Source organism: Dermochelys coriacea, chromosome 5, assembly GCF_009764565.3.
Source record: "Dermochelys coriacea isolate rDerCor1 chromosome 5, rDerCor1.pri.v4, whole genome shotgun sequence".
Taxonomy (NCBI): Eukaryota; Metazoa; Chordata; order Testudines; family Dermochelyidae; genus Dermochelys; species Dermochelys coriacea.
Genome location: NC_050072.1, coordinates 105,157,386 through 105,169,932, shown reverse-complemented (window position 1 = coordinate 105,169,932; position 12,547 = coordinate 105,157,386). Strand labels below are relative to the sequence as shown.

At 42.0% G+C, this 12,547-nt stretch overlaps 1 protein-coding gene across 3 annotated transcripts in view; it reads right to left on the bottom strand.

The window, feature by feature from the left end:
- UHRF2 (ubiquitin like with PHD and ring finger domains 2) overlaps positions 1-12,547 on the bottom strand; it is a 195,213-nt gene that overhangs the window by 181,543 nt on the left and 1,123 nt on the right. The window lies entirely within an intron of this gene.

Below are 12,547 nucleotides of genomic sequence, written 5' to 3'. Positions count from 1 at the left end.
CTGGGCTCTAGTATGTGTATTTTTTCTTTTATGTGTAAACATTTGTTTCCTTTATTTTTATAGTTATGAGCATCTTTATTTACAGTAGAGTCGCATCATACATGCATTTAACTTACAGGAATTCAACTATACATGCTCAGCAAAAAAGAAAAAACTCACAGCTGTGGAGTACTGTACAGGAGTCGACGGGAGAGTGCTCGGGGCGGGGATTGATTTATAGTGTCTACTCTAGACGCGATAAATCAACCCCCGCTGGATTGATCGCTGCCCGCAGATCCGGTGATCATCTTGCCGCACTGAATGTGATTCTAGTGTTTAAAGATACGTATTTATTGTACAACATGGTCCCTAAACACAAGCCAACTACTTCATCTGGTGCTCAACTGAACAGCGATCTGTTCCAATTCTGGAGGAAAAACTGGCTGTGTTGGACTTACTGAGAGACGGTATGTCGGTGTCCAACGTGGCGCGTAAATATGGCCTCAACAAATCTAGCATACATGCCATCAAGACCCAAGAGAGAATCCATGAAGCCGTGGCATCAAGTGCTCCAATAACTGCTGAGATGACGAGCCAGGCGTGTGATAAGACTTTAGTGAAGGCTGAAAAGGCATTAAACTTACAGCTGGAGGACATGAATCATAAACATGTGCCTATCGATAGCAATACGTTGCGAGAAAAGGCTCTTAGCCTCTACGCCTCTTTTCAAACCTCCCGCTGAAGTGGGACAACCTTCTGATGAGAAGGAATTCAAAGCCAGCCAAGATTGGCTTAACAGTTTTAGGAACTGCTTCAACCTCAAAAACGTGCAGACTACTGGTGAAGCTGCATCTGCCAATGAAGAGACAGCAAAAGCCTACCTCAAACAATTAAAGAAAATCATAGAAGAAAAAGGGCTCTCTTCCAGAACAAGTTTTTCATGCTGACAAGACTGGACTCTCCTGGAAAAAAAAAAAAAATGCCCAACTGCACTTACATTTTCAAATCAGAAAGACAAGCCCCTGGCTTCAAAGCAGCTAAAGACAGTGTGACTGTGTAGTTTTGTGGCAATGCGGCTGGGCATTTAATAAAACCAGGCTTGCTCTACAAGGCTGAAAATCCCTGTGCCCTAAAAGGCAAGAACAAAAAGTCTCCTGCCTGTGTTCTGGCAATCAAGTAAAAAGGCTTGGGTGACAGCAGCATTATTTCTGGATTGGTTCAACAAGTGTTTCATTCCAGAGGTCAAGCGGTACCTCGACGAGAAAGGACTTGACTTTAAAGTGTTGCTGATCATAGACAATGCTCCTGACTGCCCTGCGGCACTACGGTTTGCGCATAACTATGTTGTAGTCTCCCTTTTTTATTCTCATTCTTCTGTCTCTTTTTGACTATACACTATTTTCACCTTACACGCTGATTTTAGAACCTAACCCCTGCATAAGATGCAGCTCCACTGTATTCTTGTTTTTGTAACAAACAAAAAAATTAAATGCTGTGGGATAGGCAGATCTGTGATACAAGGTGTAAGTGGCAAGCTGTGATGTACTGTTCCTTTCAGAGCAGAGGATCTGTATATTCTAAGAGTATCAGGATGTGGCCATTCCGGAGGGAGCGGTGCACCTGGAACACTTGGGGGCTGGAGTGCATCTACTGTTAACCTGCAAAGGCACAGTGGAGCCGAAATCAGCTGAGAGAATGCTTGTGTTGCCTATGGCTAGTGGAGTGAGGGAGCTGACCCCTGACAGGCACAGACTTGACACCCTCATGCTAAGGGAAGGTGGTAGCAAGGTGCCACACAACCTTCTGTACCCCTAAAAAGTGTCACAGAACTAGCCATTCTAAACACAATTTGATTAGCACTATTCCATAGGATACTAAAAATCAAGAGGACTGTAATTCACAAGTAGGCCACCAATGTATGCCCCTATCATAAACTTAAGGAATAATGGTGAGAAAAAGGCAACTCCCATCTTTACAATTCCAGTATATATTACTGCTGGGGGGGGAGAAGGGGGAGGGTTTAAGCTTCCTCTGCCAGTAGTCAGTGGCACCACTAGCAAAACAACAGGTTTCAGAGTAGCAGCCGTGTTAGTCTGTATTCGCAAAAAGAAAAGGAGTACCGGTGGCACCTTAGAGACTAACAAATTTATTAGAGCATAAGCTTCCGTGAGCTACAGCTCACTTCATCGGATGCATCCGATGAAGTGAGCTGTAGCTCACGGAAGCTTATGCTCTAATAAATTTGTTAGTCTCTAAGGTGCCACCGGTACTCCTTTTCTACTAGCAAAATAGTGCTGCAAAGCAATTTTCACAAATGCATATTAGCATGGTTTTGTGTGTCTGTTTAATCTACTGTTCTTAGTCCTTATAGCTAACAAACCAACTGCATTAAGATTAACAGAAAGCATAGTATGAGTAATATTGGATATAGAGTTGTCAAGCGATTAAAAAAAATAACCGTGTCAATAGTGTGATTTATCATGCTGTTAATATTTAAATCAATGGTTTTCAGATGTTTTCTACATTTTCAAATATATTTAAACACAGTACAAAGTGTACAGTACTCACTTTATATTACAAATATGTGTACTGTAAAAAAACGGTATTTTTCAATTCCCGCATTACAAGTACTGTAGTGCATTCTTTATCATGAAAGTTGAACTTACAAATGTAGAATGTATAAAAATAACTGTATTCAAAAACAAAAACAAACAATGTAAAACTGTAGAGCCTACAAGTCGACTCAGTCCTACTTCTTGTTCAATTGTTCAGAGAAACAAGTGTGTTCACATTTGCAGGACAATGCTGCCCACTTTTTGTTTACAATATCACCTGAAAGTCAGAACAGGTGCTTGCATTGCACTGTTGTAGCCAGTGTTGCAAGATATTTACATGCTCTATAGATTCAAAGTGTCCCTTCATGCTTCAACCCCCATTCCAGAGAGGGTTTGTCCATGCTGATGATGGGTTCTGCTCGATGATCCAAAGTAGTACAGACCAATGCATGTTTATTTTCATTATCTGAGTCAGATGCCACCAGCACAAGGCTGATTTTCTTTTTTGGTGGTTCGGGTTCTGTAGTTTCCATACCAGTCTTGCTCTTTTAAGACTTCTGAAAGCATGCTCCACATCTCGTCCCTCTCAGATTTTGGAAGGTACTTCAGATTCTTAAACCTTGGGTCGAGTGCTCTAACTTCTTTAGATTTTTTTCAAATCTGCAGTGAAAGTGTTCTTAAAACGAACATGTGCTGGGTCATCACCACAGCTAATACATGAAATATATGGCAGAATGTGGAGAGACATACAATTCTCCCCCAAGGAGTTCAGTCACAAATTTAATTAACGCATTTTTTTTAAACAAGCATCAGCAGCACAGAAGCACGTCCCCTGGAATGGTGGCCAAAGCACGAAGGGGCATACAAATGTTTAGCATATCTGGCACGTAAATACCTTGCAGTAACAGCTACAAAAGTGTGAACGCCTGTTCTCGCTTTCAGGTGACATTTTAAGTAAGAAGCGGGCAGCATTATCTCCCAAAAATGTAAATAAGCTCGTTTGCCTTAACGATTGGCTGAACAAGAAGTAGGACTGAGTGTACTTTTAGGCTCTAAAGTTTTGCATTTGAGTGCAGTTATATAACACCCACCCACCCAAAGAAAAAACATTTCTAAATTGCACTTTCACCATAAAGAGAATGCATTACAGAACGTCTTTGAGGTGAACTGAAAAAATACTATTTCTATCTTTTACAGTGCACACATTTTTAATAAAAATATAAAGTGAGCACTGCACACTTTGTACCCTGTGTTGTAACTGAAATCAATCTATTTGAAAATGTAGAAAAGCATCCAAAATGTTTAATTACAGTTGGTATTCTATTGTTTAACAGTATGATTAAAGCTGGGATTAAGTGATTTTTAATTGCTATTAATTTGAGTTAATCACATGAGTTAACTGTGATTAATCAACAGCCCTAATTGGATGGCATTCCATGCTTTAAGTTATGAGATACAGCTCCAGACAGTTAATCTTTACCACATCAGGCTTTTGACAACTAGGCCCCAACATTAACATGGTTTAAGTGTATTAAGTCTTCTCTCCCCGCTTAATCATTGTGACACTGCCCTACCAAATACACAGCCATGAAAAATGCATCATGGACTGTGAAATCTGGTCTCCCCCTGCGAAATCTTGTCTTGTGTGCTTTTGCCCTATATTATACAGATTTCACAGGGGGAAAACCAGCATTTCTCAAATTGGGGATCCTGACTCAAAAGGGAGTTGCGGGGGGAGGGGGTCAAACTTATTTTAGGTGGATCAGGGTTTTGCCACCCTTATCCCTGCACTACTTTCAGAACTGGGCCGATGGAGAGGCAGCGGCTGGGCACCCAGCTCTGAAAGCAGCACCCCACCAGCAGCAGTGCAGAAGTAAGGGTAGCAATACCATACCATGACACCCTTACTTCTGCATTGCTGCCTTCAGAGCTGGGGGGCCAGAAATTGGCAGCTGCTGACTGAGGGCCCAGCTCTGCAGAAAGTAGCACAGAAGTAAGGGTGCCAATACCATACCATGCCATTCTTACTTCTGTACCGCTGATGGCAGCTCTACCTTCAGAGCTGAGATCCCAACCAGCAGCCACCACTCTCTAGCTGCCCAGCTCTGAAGACAGCACCACTGCCAGCAGCAGCAGCAGCAGCGCAGAAGGGTAACAGTACTGCAATCCCCTCTACAATAACCTTGCAACGCCACCCATAACTCCTTTTTGTGTCAGGACCCCTATAATTACAATACCATGAAATTTCAGATATAAATAGCAGAAATTACATTTTTAAAATCTTATAATTAAAATTGATCAAAATGAACCGTGAATTTGATAGAGCCCTAGACACGTCTGGGAAAGTTGAGAAAAAGCTTCAAAATTCCCACTGATCTTCTGTTGGTTTTTATTGCATTAGAAACCAGAGAAATGTTTGTGCACCTCCAAGATATATGGTATTAACCATACAAAACTGAAAGTGGTTTCAGTAAGTAATGGCTAGCAACTGCCCAAGGGCAAAAGGATCGCACTGCATCACAGCTTCTGTACAGGAAGCCCTGCACTGGCCAAATCTGCTTGATGTCACATACATTTTGGACATTTTAAAGATTAAATAAAATTGTGACCTAAACTCACTTTATCCAACCTGGAGTGCCTGTTTTAGAGTACAGTGTCTGCTTTTCTTTAAATATTCGTTTCATAGCATACACAAAGTGAAGAAAGCCTTTGAGCTATTGTACATAGGTGACTAAGTCACTCAAAAGCCATATCCTAGAAGCAAAATAACTGTCTTACCGGAACTCTGTACCTTGCAGAGGATCTTTGTCTCCCACTGACTTAAGACGTGTCTATGCTACAAATTGTGTGTTAAGCAGAGCTCTGATCCAAGGTGTAAGTGATAAGCTGGGGTGTACCGTTTCTTTCAGAGCAGAGTTGTTGATGCCAAGTGTGGTGGCACCATGGGTAGGTATCCTAGCGTGCTGCCATGCTGCATTCCAGTACAATGTCTTTTGAGAAGTTTTTGGTATGTGTTAGAAAGAAATGACTGACCCAGGGATCTTTGGGAGCTAAGGGTCAAGTTCCCAGCATGCAACATTCTCCATCCCATAATGCCATCCATATATCATTTTTTGAGGTTTTTTTTTTTAATCCCACTAATCCCCACAGCATTTTTGCTGTGTCTCATCTCTGACTGAGGCACAGTGCCCACAGACCTGAACACTATTCTCATGAAATGCTGCAAACACAGGACGCACGAGTCTCCTGTATTTGCAGATCACAGGAAGCATCACAACAATGGGAGACATGACAATTTCTCTGAGGACAGCCTGCTGAGTGACACAGCAAAACAATTCCAGGGGACTGGTACTGTTCAGAGTAGTTGCATATGGTGGAATGCTGCTTCTGAGCCTGAGAAAGGAGCACCGACTGGTGGGATCACACCATAATGAAGGGATGAGCAACAGCTGCAGAACTTTTAGATATGAAAAGCCATATTTATGGATCTGTGTGTCAAGCTTTCCCCAGACACCAGAATGAGAGTGGCATTCACAGTGGAGAATCAAGTGGCGACTGTACTCAGGAAGCTGAGAGAGCAACCTCTGACCGCCATCAACCTGGGCCCAAATTCAGTGACCTAGAAACAAGACTTACCACCCACTTATCAGTACTGAGTCATGCAACCCCCCTAAGTTTGTTCTAGATTTAACTTGTTTGAACTAATTAGCAAGGACAGACTAGGTTTGGATACTTATTTAAAAAGCAACTTTAAAGTCCGATTCAATGTTTTACAGACAATTGACATTACTTGCACAGTACTAGGTTTTAGGAAGAAAAGCGATTAAGACTTTACTGTTCGTCAAATTGCAGCCCCTAAAGAATGTTCATTTATAAAAGACCATTACCATGAGTGTTTAATAAAATGTGCAGCTCAGCTTCAACTGCAGCACAAAGAGTACTTGTAGTGTATTAGGCATGTTCATTACATTTTCCACATGCTTAAGTTCTCATCTACCAGACATTTTACTCTTAGAGCCCAAGTGTCTATTATATTATATATGTGTCTTACAAAGTATATTTTCAGGTACCTATAGAGACTGATGCCAAATACCACTAAGGTTAATTACATTTCAGAAAGTTTTGGCCAATTTCCAAGAAAAATAGGTTGCATTTTGATTGGAGAGTTATTTGTTAACATAGAAGCAATTTATTTTTCAGTGTAACCCCTGCAGAATTGCATAGCTTGAACCTATTGTCCTACCTAAATGGCCATTAACCTCAGCATTAGCTCACTGTCAATCCTGTTTCAAGTATACTGTAGTACGGTATTAATCCAGCTGGACTTCTGTGCTCTTGCAACAAAGGTATTCAGCGTCGAACTACCACAATCTAACAAATTATAGCTGGAGCAGATAGTGCTACCTATGGTTATAGTTGGCAAATGCTTCCCATTTTAAGATCCTGTTTTCAGTTGATTAAAAACTTAACTAAATTTTAACTACTTAACCTGAAGTCTCCCCATGCTGGCTCTCTGCCCGAGGGAAAAAAAAGAAAAGAAAGTTTAAAGTTTCAGCTAAAACAGCCAAGTAATTTACAAAAAACAAAATTAGGGGAAAAATACAATAGTTCTCACAACCATTTAATTCAGAAGCTCTAGCCCATCCATGGTTTGGAGAAAGGACTGGAACTTGGAAAGGAAGAAGTTTGCCTTGTTGGGACAAGAGCTTTATGCTGTCCCCATGAAAATTCACTCAAGTTATGAGTCTGTGAAAAATTTGTTTGCAAATGCTCAGTAGACTTGTTAGAGTTTGACAGACAGCGTATCAGGAGAACTTCTCTGCATGTACATGTTCCAGCACAGGACAGCAGGGGCTAAACACAACTTTCCCTAGAATTGTTCTTTCTGGCACCAAGGGGTTGCTGTGGTGCCAGGCAACAAAACAGAGCACGGAGACAGTCTGTCCTGTACTCTCCATGCTCCTGCTGATAGAACCCAGGCTGCCTGGAAGAAGAAGCAGCCTTATTTTTTATCCAGAGGTGTAATGAGAAGGGTAGGTGGGTGTAGAGAGAGCAAAGTAGGAGGGTCTGGATCACAGATTATATACACCCTTGTGCCCTGAGCCTATCCATGTCTCCATTTTAACTCTACCGGCTAACTTTCAGGAGCAAAGATTATGAGGGACCTTTAGTTTTAAGCTCAGCTACTAACTCATTAACTATGAACTGCCTTGCCCCGCTAGGATTTTACCTCATTAGTTATACATTAGCTGATGCATTAGCACGCCTTTCTGCCTAGTGAAGTCAAGGCCTAGTGTAGTTCTTCCCACCACTCCCTACCCCCCCCCCCCACATTATGGCAGCAAGGTTAAGTTGCTATGGTTGATGGTTTCACTAACACCCAATAGGTTGTGATCTCAAGCAGCATCAGAATGAAGCTGAGACAGTTATGAGCCACAAAGCAGCAATGACAGCATGGAGGCATCTGCAGAATCACTAAGACACAGTCTTGCCTTACATTTGGAATATTTTCCTTTTAAAAGTGTTACGAACTGAACTTTATTGTAATTTTTTTCATTCTATAAACCTGATCAAAAACACCACATCCCATAGCACAGGGTTTTTTCAAACTGTGGGTTGCGACCTGGTACCAGGTCGTGGCAGCTCTGGTCAGCTGCTGACTGGGCCATTAAAAGTCCAGTCAATGGTGCTGCATGGCTAACACAGGCCAGTTCCTACCTATTCTAACACCATGCTGTGCCCCGGAAGCGGCCAGCAGCAGGTCCAGCTCCTAGGCAGGGGGCTGCGGGCAAGAGCCACATGCACACCTCCACCTACTACAGGAGCCTGACCTACTACTAGCCGCTTCCAGGGCGCAGCACGGTCTGTGGTGCCAAGATATGCAGGAAGCCTGCCTTAGCACCCCCACTGTGCTGCTGACCGGGAGCCACCCAAGGTAAGCCTGCACCCCAATCTTCTGCCCCAGCCCCGAGCCCCCCAAACCAGAATCCCCTCCTGTACCCCAAACCCCTCATCCAGGCCCCACCCCAAAGCCTGTACTCCCAGCCCAGAGCACTGACTCCCTCCCATACCCCAGCCCCGAGCCCCTTCCCATACCCTGAACCCCTCATTCCCAGCCCTACCCCGCAGCCCTCACCCCCTTCCCCATCCCTCTGCCCTAGCCTTGTGCCTCTCCCACACCCCAAACCCCTCATCCCCAGCTCCATTGGGTTGCTGTCATCAATTTTCTTCAACTGCATCACCAGAAAAAAGTTTGAAAATCACTGCCATAGCAGTATGCACAATTTCCTATGCTGCCACACTACTTGCCTCAATACTGTACTGGAGAGGTATAAAAGGACAGTTTAAACTGCAAGTCCCTTCCGTATCTGACCACTAATAAGATCGCCATGAAGGATGCCAGTTTTGCTGGTTGTTTCTGTAATATGGACAGATACCCACTAATCTCTCATGAGCCAAACTTCTCATGCAACAGAGATACAAGTTAGTTTCCAGCCTAGATAAGATTTTAACCAAGAACCTGACAATTCCATATCCCCAAATCACTCTCTCATCCTGAAGTAACTTTCATATTTTGTGATCTGAAGTAATAAATATTAAAGTAGGATACCATGTAAGTTTCAGTTGTACAAATCCAATTTTGCAGCAGGAATTGGTTTCAATTCCTATGCAGACTTGTGGATCAGTTTAAGTTTTGTGGCAAGTTTTCAAGCTTAAACCTCAACATTTTTTATTGCTTGTTTTTCCAGAAAAGTAACTGAAGCTGGGGATCCCACAATGATCAGAGTTTGGTTCTTTGAAAATAGTTTACTGTATTTAGTTCTAAAAGAGTGTGTAGAGTAAGTCTACTGAAACCAAGATCTCCTTTACTTCCCTTACAAAAACTTTTATTTGGGTATACAAGCATTTTGCCATTTCCTGTAAAATACGTTTAGCATCTTTGCAGTACATATTCTTAGTTACAATATGTATCTACAATAAACTTCAGTATACACACAGGCCACAACCAGTTTACTAAAAGAAGGATTTTGGGAATCGTAATCAACCATTCTATACAAATCAAATATGCCATATTTGACAAATAGCTATCTTACTGTTTAAAGCAAAGAAGCAATTTATGCCTTTTAAGTACAGGATTACCCATGTGAGTCCAAGTGATTTTAAAAAAAAAAAAAAAAAAACCCCACACCTACTGGAATACTTCACCACAGAAAGGGAGGAGACTCGGATATTTCTTGCAATACAGATTCTGAATTGCTTGCTAGCTACATAGAGACCTGTAATAAATTGCCATGGCCAACTTCCGCAGACTCAAACATAACTGTGTAGGGATTTTGAGTTGCTTCTGCAGGGAAAACTGTCATGCTACATTCCTCCTACATATCTGACCTTGAAGGGTATATTTACAGTACTATACAGAGAAATTAGACGACATTACCCTCTCTTGGAAAGCAACTGTTGAAAACATATACAGCCCTAACAGTATTATTTAAATATCCAAAGCTGGGCTTTTCTGTAAAAAGCTAGCCTGAAAAGGTTTTCAATTTTTTTTTTTTCTTCTGTTTACATCAGAAGCTCAGATCCTGTCTTTGAAGAAAAACTGACAGGGATAAGTAAAATGGTGACATCATGAGCCCAGGGTGAAAATTCAGTAATCAAAAGGAAAGGATTACTCATTGTTCAAACCTTTCAGATTTTGGATTAAGAGGGCCTTTCATGATTTTACACCCCAACCTTGTCGATTAACCAGAGAAAGCTCACCATAAACATCTGAGACCTCACAGAAATCCTCCAATAAAACCAGAAACACAAAACTTTACAGGCCTAACATTTACGGTTAAACAAGCAGGAAAAATTTTACTCTCATTCAGGTTTTCCTAAAAAAGGGGCACAAGGACTAATTTTTTTTAAAAGTCTTAAGACTTCATAAAACAGGAAGTTAGCAACTGAGGAAGAACAAGGCAAGTCTGCAGAAACTACAGACTTCCTAAATATCTTGACATATTTCCCAGATTAATCTAATTTAAGGAATCCTAATTCTGTCACATTGCCAAGAGTCTTTATAAAGTGAGCCACAAGTGACAGACTCCAGCCATGAATACTGCCACATGTCCTTCTGTACAATCCTGAATGCAGTAAAAATTCATGTTTCTACACAAAATGTTTTAGTGTGAAACTTTAGCTGCATACAGGGTCAGTCCCCTGCTTAATTTTACTCCCTTTGTTTCTACACATCTCGAAGGTCTAATGCTCTTACCCTAAAGGGAAATGAGATGTCAAGAAGCTACAATGGCTAATCTTATGGTAGAGTATGTGCCTGAACTGCAGTAGCATTGGGAAGTTTATCCTGAGAATGTGTGTCTCAAGGTGTAATTAACTAGTTTCTTTCTTTCAGAATGCGGATGCACTCATTCATTTCTGCTGAAATTAAGTGAAGGAGATACTAACTGTTAAAACTGAGCACAGTACATCCTCATGTTCGACAGAGTATACTTTAGGGGATAAAAATCTCTTCAATCTTCAGTTCCACATGCACAGCTGACAAACTAACTTCTGCAGGAAAGGAGTTCAGAACCAGAATCTATTTGTTTGAGCTCAAAATTAGTTTGTACATTCAAATAAAAAAAATTTGCAACTTCCACTCCTTTGTCTTACAAGGAAAGTAACCCAGGCTTAAGTCAGCCAGAATGTCACCTTAACCACACAAGATTTTTTTGGGGATGTGGGGGAGAGGGGAGAAAAGAATCAAGGTGGAAACAAAAGCTATTACTTTAAGCTCTAACCAGCCCCATTCCCTGCAATTAACGAGCCAGATCCCAATCTCCCCTTCAGGAAGTGTGTATATGTACTGACATCAATGTGACTGAAAGGTCAAACTGACACCAACTCTGCCCACTTTTAACTGCTCAAAACTCTGCTTCAGCTTCTGGCTTCACAATTATTATTATTACAACTTTAATCCTCAAGTAAAATTTTAAACTTCCAGATTAACACTCCTGCCATAGGAATTGCAATCTTTATATAGCATCTTTCACAGACATTATTTCCTCACTCTATGGAGCACCAAATACAGAAAAACTTGTTAGTGATCACCTGTTGATGACTAATATTAAATCACATTCCTTGTAACTGCTTCTATTATTCACACCAATATATATCCAATCTGTTAAATTTAAGGTTTAGAAGTGAGCTGTAGCTCACGAAAGCTTATGCTCTAATAAATTTGTTAGTCTCTAAGGTGCCACCGGTACTCCTTTTCTTTTTGCGAATACAGACTAACACGGCTGCTACTCTGAAACCTGTGATCTTGGAGACAGATAACCTGGCCATACTGGTTAGAGCCACACTGCATCCAGTGCTAGCTCAGATCACTCTTCCTATTTAAAAAAAAAAAAAAAAAAAAAAAAAGAGATTCAACCACACTGAAGTGTGCATCTCTGGTGCCATCACATCCAACCTCCCTTTCCTTTTGCCATTTATGCCCTTCCTCTACTACTCTTGCAGCAATCTGCATACCTTATTTGCCTCTCCCCTATGTCTACATGATGAGAGCATCTATAGCTATAGGCACAGACACGGGGAAGTCCTCTTTGGACACAGCGGTACCTAGCACTACTCTAACCATAGCATAGCTCACACAAAGATTTTTAAGCACAGTTCAATCCAGGGACAGCTGATGCAACTGGTATGACACCAGCAGGCACTGGTACCTTGTCTGTGGTAGCTCTCCCACTGGAGAAGCCCCAACTGTGGGCAATTTCGGGGGGGTGGGGGACGAGAAGGTCTAACGCAAACAAGGTGCAGAAGTCCTGTTGGGGCAAGCTATGCTCAGGCTTATCCGGTTTCTGCAAATGAAGCTAAAGCCAAGGCGGGTAAGAGGCGATTGCTTGGAGCCCCCCCTCCCCCACGTGGTCTAGTCACGTGCGCGCCCCCCCCCCCAGATTCTGCAGAGCTGCCCCCACTACCCCCCCCCCCCGTGAGAGGGGAGGGTTCATAGCCAGGCCCAATAGTTC